This window comes from Mastomys coucha, unplaced genomic scaffold (genome assembly GCF_008632895.1).
Source record: "Mastomys coucha isolate ucsf_1 unplaced genomic scaffold, UCSF_Mcou_1 pScaffold16, whole genome shotgun sequence".
NCBI lineage: Eukaryota > Metazoa > Chordata > Mammalia > Rodentia > Muridae > Mastomys > Mastomys coucha.
Genome location: NW_022196898.1, coordinates 36220629 through 36231928, shown reverse-complemented (window position 1 = coordinate 36231928; position 11300 = coordinate 36220629). Strand labels below are relative to the sequence as shown.

Below are 11300 nucleotides of genomic sequence, written 5' to 3'. Positions count from 1 at the left end.
TATATATACAGATATGTATACATATGTATATATGGTATATATATATGTGTGTGTGTGTATATATGTATAATGTGTATGTGTGTATATATATACATATATATGTATACATATATATACATATATACACACACATATATATATGGAAGACATTCTAAAAGGAAATGAATCACTGCTTCTCTAAGTTCATCATGACCGTTTTCTTTTCCAGTAAGGAGGAAGTAAGTAGCATGGATGGAAATCTCTCACAATTAGAATTGGCTTTTTCCCTTCTGAGATGCCTCACCAGCTTTATTCAGAAACAACGTTTTAAACAGGTCCTGTCTCCAGACGTTTGCTTCCTGTGGGAGAAAGAAAAGGAAGTGATTTCAGCAGAATCCTGACATCTGTGAATGTAGACTGGGCACTCTGCACATGTGACTCTGTCTTTGTTGGGTAATTCTTTCCTACAGTGTTCTCATCTTTCTGGGCACAGAAGCGCCTCTGCCTCAGTTATTTTCTACTACTGGGACAAAATACTATAACCAAGGCAACTTATAAGAGAAAGCCTTATGGTTCCTGGGGGCTAGAGTCCCTGACAATCGTGGCAAGTAGGCATGGCGCTGGAGCAGTAGATGAGATATCATATCTGGATTAACAAGCATGGGGCAGAGAGAGCTAACTGTGAATGGTATGACCTTACTGAAACTTCAAAGCCTCATCCTGATGCCAGATCTCCTTCAACAAGGCCACACCTTCTAATGCTTCCCAAACAGTTCCACCAACTGGGGACCAAATATTTGACTATACAAGAGGAGCTTATGGACCTATTCTCATTCAAATCACCACAGCTTTCCATGTGGATCCTGAACAACAAAGGATGAAGTGTGATTCCTTTGCAAATCCCATGAGGTTAAGTACAATACAATGTCACTGCCAAAACTAAGTGTTTCAGGTCTTCAGGTCTTAACAGCAGAGATGCAGATGGCAGAACAATAAACAAACAGAAGAACTTTGCTAGAACTACACTGTAGTAAGGAGAGAAAAAGCAAATATATTAAGTACATGTGTCATATATTGTTCAAAACAATGTTAAAGACAAGTACAGATGATTGGCAATAGGATTGCAGGCCTCTCCATTGAGTAACTCCAGGAAGCTAGAATGCAGGCAGGACCTCGTAGATTGCTATGATGATGTTTGGGCCTTTAATATGAAATGAAGCATTAGTGCAGGAGTTAGGAGGGTTAATGTAATTTTTCTCTATTCATAGGGACAGGTTCACAAGGCAGCCACAGAGTCAGACTCACACAACAGACAGACAAGAGGACAGAAGAGAAAGGAAGAAAAACTCAACTGTTTGGATGTCAACATGTAGTTATATAACCATCTTGATAAATAATTTGTAAATTTGGATCTAGTCTTTAAATGTCTAATGCCAGCTGGTAATAAAATATAATAGTAAAAATTGTACTTGCAAATAGAAAAATAATCATAGAGTTTTTAATAAGCTAAGCCAAAAATATACAACTTATTTAAAAATTCAAATTTCTTTTTTTCTTTTTCTTTTTATTTTCTTTCTTTTTTTTCTTAGCATGAAGAGTTTATTCATCTACAAATGGCCTATTTCACAGAATATTATACTAATTTAGAGTATCCGTTTTCCTAAGGTCTAAATGAAATAAGGTCTGAAAGGTATTAATGGTGGTTCTTATCATTAAAGTCACTATGAAATATGTGCTATACATGTACCAAAGAAGTATAATTATTATTTATTTTTAAATTGATTTAAGTTTTATTGCATTATGATGAGAAAAGATACATAATCTCAATTTATCTGAATTTGTTAACATTTAAAAACACATTTTAAGTAAATAGAATTAAATCACATTCTTGTTTCCCTTCTGTATCCCAACTCCTCCCAGAGACCCCCTTTCAATACTTACAATACCTTTCTTTGTCATATTCTTTAAAATTTATAAAATATTATAACAATAAAAATGAGTATTGCCGGGCGGTGGTGGTACACGCCTTTAATCCCAGCACCAGCAGGCAGATTTCTGAGTTTGAGGCCAGCCTGGTCTACAGAGTGAGTTCCAGGACAGCCAAAGCTATACAGAGAAATCCTGTCACGAAAAAATAAAATAAAATAAAATAAAAATGAATATTATAGAAGTTGTTTGATATAAAACAACAATCAATTTAACAGCCTTATGTAGATGCTTGTCTACGGCAATACTGAAAATATATATGTTTTTCTCAATATAAATTTTAAATAACTCCAAACATATTAACTGTATATTTTAAAATAATACATCACTATTAGTATTTTTTAAATGAACATAAATATATAAAGTATTTTTGTTTGTTTGTTTGTTTGTTTGTTATGTATTTAGTAGAGCTCAAAATCTTGGCTCTTACTGTGGTGCAAGCCCAAAATAAGAACAATTTTTAGACATTAGAGTTCATTGTAATACAGCTGTACTTCAATGACCCTCACATCACCAAAGGATTTTACCTCCATCATAGCTAAGCTGAGTGTTGACAGTTCTGCTGTGCCAAGGAATGAATTGTAGGCACCATTTTTGGATACAAACTTCCTGCTATGGTCAAAGCTATTTGAGTTGAGTGAGTGTCTTTATTCTCAGCCCACAGAGAACAGGTTACATTCATTTAAGAAATGGTGTGTGTATTAAGATGGTCTATCCATAAAGTCATTCACCAACTGTTTCAATGAACAATGGTTCTGCTTGGAGAGTGGCACAAACATTAGGTGAGGGTAAGAATCTGGTTCTTTGGCTGTGAAAATTTGGAAAAGCATTCATCTCAGAGAAAGAGTAACTTATAAAGTCCTCTTCTTCAAACTTGATACACTAGTTACAAACGTCAAGCAAAGCGGTCAGTCTCACTCTTTGTTCTCTTACAAGCCACCTCCCAATTTAATTGTTTACGTTTCTTTTGGCTGTATAAATACTTTTGAAATATATAAGCTGTTCTGAAAACCATAGTATACTGTAAAAACATGAAATAAACAATACTACTAATAGAGAAGCTGAGATAGGAGAAGCATGATTTCAAGACCATTATGTGGTACTCAGCAAGACACTGTCATGTACAAAGAAGAAAGTATATATGGAGTGTACAATATTGGACCTATTTATCCAATTACCAAATTAGAGAGACCACTGGATGACAGTCAACAAATTTCTAATTCCTCATATTTTTGGATTTCAATTGATTAGGATAAGCTGGTAATATTAATTTTCATATTAAGATATTAAAAAAAGGAATTGTTACTTCCTGTTGTTTTTTTTTTTTTTGTAAGAGGTGGAACTAGGTTTGTGTGGGTTTGTTGAAAGATTACTTTCTTGCTTCTTCTAGGGTGTAGTTTTGCTCCTTATGTTGGTGTTTTCCATCTGTTATCCTTTGTAGGGCTGGATTTGTGGAAAGATATTGTGAAAACTTGGTTTTGTCATCAAATATCTTGGTTTCTCCATCTTTGGAAATTGAGAGTTTTGCTGGGTATAGCAGCCTGGGCTGGCATTTGTGTTCTCTTAGGATCTGTATAACATCTGCCCAGGATCTTCTAGCTTTCATAGTCTCAGGTGAGAAGTCTGGTGTAATTCTGATAGGCCTGACTTTATATGTTACTTGACCTTTTTCCTTTACTGCTTTTAAAATTCTTTCTTTGTTTAATGCATTTGGTGTTTTGATTATTATGTGACAGGAGGAGTTTCTTTTCTGGTGCAGTCTATTTGGAGTTCTGAAGGCTTCTTGTATGTTCATGGGCATCTCTTTCTTTAGCTTAGGGAAGTTTTCTTCTATAATTTTGTTGAAGATATTTACTGGCCCATTACATTTGGAGTCTTCACTCTCTTCTATACCTATTATCCTTAAGTTTAGTTTTTTCATTTCATCCTGGATTTCCTGGATGTTTTGAGTTAGGAGCTTTTTGCTTTTTGCATTTTCTTTGAATGTTGTATCAATGTTTTCTATGGTGTCTTCTGTCCCTGAGATTCTCTCTTCTATCTCTTGTATTCTGTTGGTGATATTTGCATCTATGACTCCTGATTTCTTTCCTAGGTTTTCTATATCCAGGGTTGTCTCGCTTTGTGTTTCTTTATTGTTTCTATTTCCATTTTCAGATTCTGTGATGGTTTGTTCCATTCCTTCACCTGTTTGTATTGTGTTTTCCTGTAATTTTTTAAGGGATTTTTGTGTTTCCTGTTTAAGGGCTTCTAGCTGTTTACCTGTGTTCTCCTGTATTTCTTTGAGGGAGTTATTTATGTCTTTCTTAAAGTCCTGTATCATCATCATGAGAAGTGACTTTATATCTGAATCTTGCTTTTCTGGTGTGATGGTGTGTCCAGGACTTGCTATGATGGGAGAATTGGGTTCTGATGATGCCAAGTGACCTTGGTTTGTGTTTTTTATTTTCTTACACTTGCCCCTGCCATCTGGTTATCTCTACTGCTACCTGCCCTTGCTAAATCTGACTGGAGCCTGTCCTTCCTGTGATCCTGGTTTTGTCAGAACTCCTCATAGTCAAGCTGTGGCTATGGTCCTGTGATTCTGGGATCCTGTGATCCTGGGCTTGTTAGAGTTTCTGGGAGTGGAGCTTCCTTTGGGTGTTGTGGAACTGGCTGCGGAGTTTGCCCCCAAGGTCTGCTCAGGGCACCAGCCCAGATGGACTGGAAGCAACCCGAGCCACTGAGCTGGCAGAGTTCCTGTGTGCCTGGGTCCAGCAGATTCCAGTGTTGGGACAGATGTGTCCTCCTCACATCTGATCCTCTGATCCTGGGCATATCAGAGTGCCTGGGAGGGGAGTCAGCTCTGAATGCTGTGAGACTGGCTACAGAATTTGGGCCCAAGGTCTACTTAGGGCACTGGCCCAGGAATGAACCAGTCAAAAATTCAAATTTCAATGAAAAGATAGCATGAGACATATAACAGTGTAAATCCTATTCTCTGAGCACCAATATTGCAAAAATATTTATATATTTTTATGTACTCATATAACTTTTAGTCATTATACATATAGATGTAGTGTAATCCCCATAGACATTTTTAATGATCTTTTGTACTAAACAAATTGTTTTAAGTTTACATGAGAAAATAAACTACCAGCACTTTGAGCACATTAATAATAAATTTGAGTAACAAAGTATCATTGTTCCATTAAGGAAATAAATCAAAGGTCTTTTCTTATGTGTCATTTAACAAGAATGAGCCCAGATTTGAACTCTCTAATTTATTCTTCATTTAGCTATTGTCCTCTTTTCTGTCTGGTGTGTGAATCCGACTCTGTGGCTGTCTTGTGAATTGGTAGCTATGTCTGTCCCTGGCAATGGGCTTTGCTCTGTCTTTATTGAATTGGACAGAAAGCATCCTATGGGGGAAGAAATGGGATACTTGAAAGAACCCTTAACAGATTTTCACAAGGGATTAAGTCACAGACTCCAACAGACCCAGATAACAAACTGTACTACTAACATCACTATTTGTCAAGCATTACCCAAATGCTATGTACAACATTTATGGTGGATATTCATTTTATAAGATTGCTTCCAACTTCTCCTTTTGATGAGACACATGTATTACTTTGAGTCAGAGGCATGAAAGAGTACATATTTTAAGATTACAACTGTGCATTAGTTTGACTAGTTGGGGACCAAGGGTTTTAAACACAGTCATTATAGAGTACATTTCATATTCAAGTTACAACATTCTACCTTTGAACTCCACAGGTTCATGGCCATCCCACAATACAAAATGTATTCATTCTAATTTTAAAAGTTCCTATGCCAACAACATTCAAAGTGAAATTCCAAGTCTCCTGTGAATGTAAGGCAATCTCTTTGTTATGAGCCCTTGTAAAATCTAAATATGAATTACACATTTCCTGCACCCTAAGACACAGAGCAACCAAGCCCATTACAGAAGATCATTGTATGGAAGGATCAGACCAAACATTAAACCCCGCAATGTCATGTCCAACATCTGGGTTCCAAGGGGCTTGGATAACCTCTAGGTAATTGACAGCCTCTCTCTTGAGCCAAGTCCACATCATGTCTACAGTTTTCCTTGACTGACATCCTATGATCCTGGGATCTTTTGAAACTTAGGATTCACCTTCACAGTTTCATTCCATGGCATCCCATGACCCTTGTGATGGTTTGTTTATGCTTAGCCCAGGGAGTGGCACTATTTGGAGGTATGGCCTTGATGGAGTATCACTGTGGGCTTGGGCTTTAAGACCATTGTCCTAGTTTCTTAGAAGCCAGTCTCCCACTAGCTGCCTTCAGATGAAGTTATAGAACTCTCAGCTCTGTCTACACCATGCCTGCCTGTATGCTGCCATGCTCCCACCTTGATGATAATGGACTGAACCTCTGAATCTATAAGCCAGCCCCAATTAAATGTTGTCCTTATAAGAGTTTCCCTGGTCATGGTGCCTGTTCACAGTAGTAAAACCATAACTAAGACAACCCTCTTGTAGAAAATATGACTCTGGCATATATTGTTTAGCCTTGGTGGCTTTCTGAAGTCTTGATATATGTGCCTCCATGACCCACTACCCACCTTTCATATTTTATGCCTATAAAACAAGTTACTTGTAAACAAGGCTGCAAAGTTATGCTCCCAACATGACAGTTTATCTGCTTTCTTAAACTAAAGCCATATTGGTCTCTATATATGTGGCAACTAAGTCTGAGAAAACATTTTCTAAAGCAGTTATTTTGAGTAGGGGACCCCTTCTGTGCCACTCTCTTTTCAAACAAATATGCATTTTTAAAAATTGGAAGGCCAGGTGGTGGTGGCACACACCTTTAATCCTAGCACTTGGGAGGCAGAGGCAGGTGGATTTCTGAGTTCGAGGCAGCCTGGTCTATAGAGTGAGACCTGGTCTACCAGGACAGCCAGGGCTACACAGGGAAACCCTGTCTCGAAAAGAAAAATTGGAAAATGCCATGGGTGGCACCTTGCCCTTTGGTCTTACTAAAATTGCTATAGTCCTAATTCAGAGTACAGGGTTTCTCTTTATGGAGCTGATCTTATAAGCTTATTAAGTTAAAAACTTATTCATTGTACTTTCCTCACCAAACTCCACACTTAATACATCTTTGGGCTATACTTGCTCTCTCTCACTCTGGCTCTGGATAAAAACAGAGTGTCATTACCATAACAGAACTAGAATGCTGTGCTGTCTTGAAATTCCTTCTGCCAAACAAACCAGTCCATTGCTTTGTAATTCTGCATTACTTAGATTCCCAGGACAAGAACAGAATGCAGCCAGATTACCACAAAGCACCTCAAGCCCAGTTCTCAAGAGAGTTCTTATTACCTTCTTTTATTTTTAGGATTTATTTTTACTTTATGTGGCAAACATCTTACCTGCATGTATACATGTGTACCACATGTATGCCCTGTGCCCTCAGAGGTCACAAAAGGGCACTGGGTCTCATGGAACTGGAGTTACAGGCAGTTGTGAGCTGCAACATGTATCCTTTTAAGAGCAGCAAGTGCTCTTAACAGTAGAATCATCTCTCTAACCCCTCTAGTTCCCTTCTCAACTCTTAGAAAAGCTGCCAGAACTCAACTGTATGAATTTTTAAAATCATACTAGTTATGCTGGTCTGAATGAAAACTGGCCCCATAGACTCATGGGGAGTGGAATCATTTGAGGTATGGACTTGTTGGAGGAAGTGTGTCATTAGGAGGTGGGCTTTGAGGTCTCAGGATCTCAAATCAGGCCTAGTGGCTCACTCTCTCTTCTTGCTGCCTGAAGATCCAGATGTAGAATTCTCAGCTATCTCTCCAGCACTATGTCTGCCTCTGTGCTGCCATGCTTCCCACCATGATAATAATGACTAAACCTGAACCATATGTAAGCCAACCCCAATTAAATGCTTTTCTTTATAAGAGTTACCATGGTTAAGGCTGGGAAAATGGCTTAGCCATTAAGAGTACTAGCTCTTCTTCTAGACAACCTAGATTCAATTCCCAGCACCCACACTGAGCAGCTCACAACTGTCTGTAATGCCAGTTCCAGGAGCTCCAACGCCCTTACACAGACATATGTGTAGGGAAAACATCAAATGCACATAAAAGTAAAAATAAATAATAAATAATTTTAAAAGAGAGCTTCCATGGTCATAATGCGTATCTCTTCACAGCAATAAAACCCTAAGACACTGGTCCTCAAAACTCTCACCAGAACTGCCCATTAAGTCCTATTCACACCCAGTGAAAAGACAGACAAGGGAATGCACAATTCAACAGCAGTACAGGCTTTATTCAGGAAAGGACAGGAGGTATGGAACCTTAGGGTAAAAACCAGAGAGGCTTCAGTTCAGTTCTAGGCTAGAATCACTCTACAGAGGAAATAGGAAAGAGGAAAGGAGATTGGCACTTTTTCTTTTTCAGCTTATAGTTGGTAGTTGCTAAGGAAATACAGTGAGTGATGAGTTACAGAATGCCTGTGTTCAGCTATTACTGAGGCTAGAGAGGGTATGGAGGGCAAGGATCTAAAAAAATGAGTTGCTTTCTCTCAGGGAACAACATTATTTTAGTTTGAGACCTGCCCTTATTTAATGAAGGAGCTTTACAAAATGCATTGACTATGGTTAGCAAACATTCTAGTGCTTTTTATAAGCTAATGGTACAAACTCTTCCACATTTTCTCCTTGAAACCAATTCCAAAGGCCTACCAATACCATCAGTCAGGGTTAGCATAGCGATAACCCTACTCCCTGTACCAATTGTCTGCATTAGTTACTTTTCTCATTGCTCTGATCAAATATGTCACATAAAGCAACTTATGGGAAGAAAGGGATATTCTGGTTTATTGTATAAAAGGCAATGTCTCATCAAGGAAGTTATGTAGAAGGGAATGAGGCCATTGGTCACATGGTATCCAGTCAGGAACATGAGAACAGAAGATTAAGACCTGTCCAGAATGACCCACTTCTTCCATCAATGATCTACCACCTAAAGTTTCCATTTCTTTCTAGAAGAGCTCTACCAGCTGGGGAATGAGTGTTCAAACACATGAGTCTATAAGGAAACATCTTATAATCAAATCAACACAAATACCTAAATTTTTAAAAAAATAAATAAAACGTGCTTATGGACTAGAGACTCAACACAAGAAAGGTTCTAATTATTCTTTAGTACTCGCTTCGGCAGCATATATACTAAAATTGGAACAATACAGAGAAGATTAGCATGGCCCCTTTGCAAGGATGACACACAAATTCGTGAAGCGTTCCATATTTTTTTCTCTGGGAGGAATGGGGGTACAAAGGGAAACAAGAATGTGATTTAATTCTATTTACTTTAAATGTTTTTAAATGTTAACAAATTCAGATAAATTGAAATCATGTAACTTTTCTCATCATAATGCAATAAAAGTTAAAAAAATTAAAAAATTTAATTCTTCTTTAATGAATTGCTAATAAAATTTAGCAAGAGTTGTTTCTTCTTAACTGCAACATAAAATCATGAAACTTGTATAAATTATTTTGACATTTCAGTGTACACATACATTGTGTGGTGTTTAAAACATGTCTTTTGCCTTAATATTTATCATTTCTTTGTTGATGGAAACTTTCTAAATCACTTCCTTCTTCCATGACTATGAAGTGTATGGTACATTATGTCATCCAATCACTATTTGTTGCCTTATTGTACATTACACTCAATATTTTGGCTAAAACTAAGCCTGAAAATTAACTTGGTCTACAAAAGTAGTAGATCAAGGTTGTTGTAAATTTTGCATACAAAGGGAAAGGTCCCAGAATAGAGCCAGATTGTTGGGGAGGTGTGTGTATTCTTATTTTATGTGTTTGAATGCATGTCTGTGTGGCCCAGTGGAGTGCAGGGTCTGTGGAGGCCAGATGATGGCATTTTCTCCTCTGAGGCTGGAGCTACAGACAGTTGTGCACTGCCATGTGGGTGCTGGGAATCAAACCTGAGTCCTCTAAAAGAACAACTGAGCCGTCTCTCCAGCCCCTAGAGCCAGCCAGGCTTTAAAGAGAATAAAATGGAAGGAATTACTGTTCTTGATGTTACTTATGTGTTGTAATATAGTTCCAGTCTAAGACACAAATTTGAAACACAAATTAGTGGAACAGAACAAAGAACCCAGAAATGGAACAGCACAAAGATGTCCAATTAACAGTTTTCACGAATTTGTTTGTTTGTTTGAGTGTTTATTGCATGAATATGCGTGGGTGCACCATGTCACTTGAATGAAGGTCAGAGGGCAACATGCAGGTGATTTTTCTCTTCTACTTTGCAGCTTCTAGTGATTGATCTCAAATAGTCACGTTTTGAGGCAGATGCCTTAATGGGTTGATCTATAATCAACCCATTAAGCACTCAATTAATATTCTATAAGTAAGTATGAATAAAGTCCAGTCATTGGGCATAATCTTTTAAACAAATGAAGTAATCAAGCATCTACAGACAACAAAGACAGAACAAATCAAAACAAAATCTATCTGGCAGGATAGATACTACAATTGAGGTGGTTTTCCCAGGGCAAGGTTTGTCCACTGCATGCTGGGTATGCCTACTCCTGTGATTTCCATACTGTGGGAAACTTGACTACATAACTTGTGTAGTATAGCATTGCTTTCTCATAAGGAGAGAGAGAGAGAGAGAGAGAGAGAGAGAGAGAGAGAGAGAGAGAGAGGGAGAGAGAGGGAGAGAGAGAGGGAGAGGGAGAGGGACAGAGAGAGAGAGAGAGAAGAAGGGAGGGAGAGAGAGAGAGAGAGAACAAGCAAACAAACTATGCATCTTATACAAAAAAATGGAGCATGGCCTTAATATAAAAAAAGTTGGGGGCTGGTGAGATGGCTCAGCGGGTAAGAGCACTGACTGCTCTTCCGAAGGTCCTGAGTTCAAATCCCAGCAACCACATGGTGGCTCACAACCATCTATAATGTGATCTGACGTCCTCTTCTGTTGTGTCTGAAGACAGCTACAGTGTGTACTTACATATAATAAATAAAAAATTTTAAAAAAAAAGTTATAAATTTTTAGAGGTCAATCAAAAGAGTAGAGTCTACAGGATCTACAACCATGCAAATAATTCTTAGATTTGGACATAAAAACATCATCTCTAAGGGATAAAATTGAAAACTTTGACTTTCTAATAATTTAAAACGTTTTATTCCCGCACAGTCTGACTAAGAGAATGATGTATAAGCTACAGACTGGGAGAGTGTTTGCATCATGGACTCAGCAAGACCGGATAATATATTTTTCAAACTTTAAAACTATTGGAAAAATGAAAAATCCAATCTTAAATGGGTAAAAG

General features: G+C 37.8%; 1 non-coding gene and 1 pseudogene across 1 annotated transcript; both read left to right on the top strand.

Annotated features, from left to right (window-relative positions):
* Nucleotides 1-9147: 9147 nt before the first annotated feature.
* LOC116094478 lies at nt 9148-9254 on the top strand. Its single transcript, XR_004120137.1, has one exon. It is a non-coding gene; the product is annotated as a U6 spliceosomal RNA (small nuclear RNA).
* Nucleotides 9255-10471: 1217 nt separating this feature from the next.
* On the top strand, nt 10472-10617 carry LOC116094644 (annotated as a pseudogene).
* Nucleotides 10618-11300: the final 683 nt, after the last annotated feature.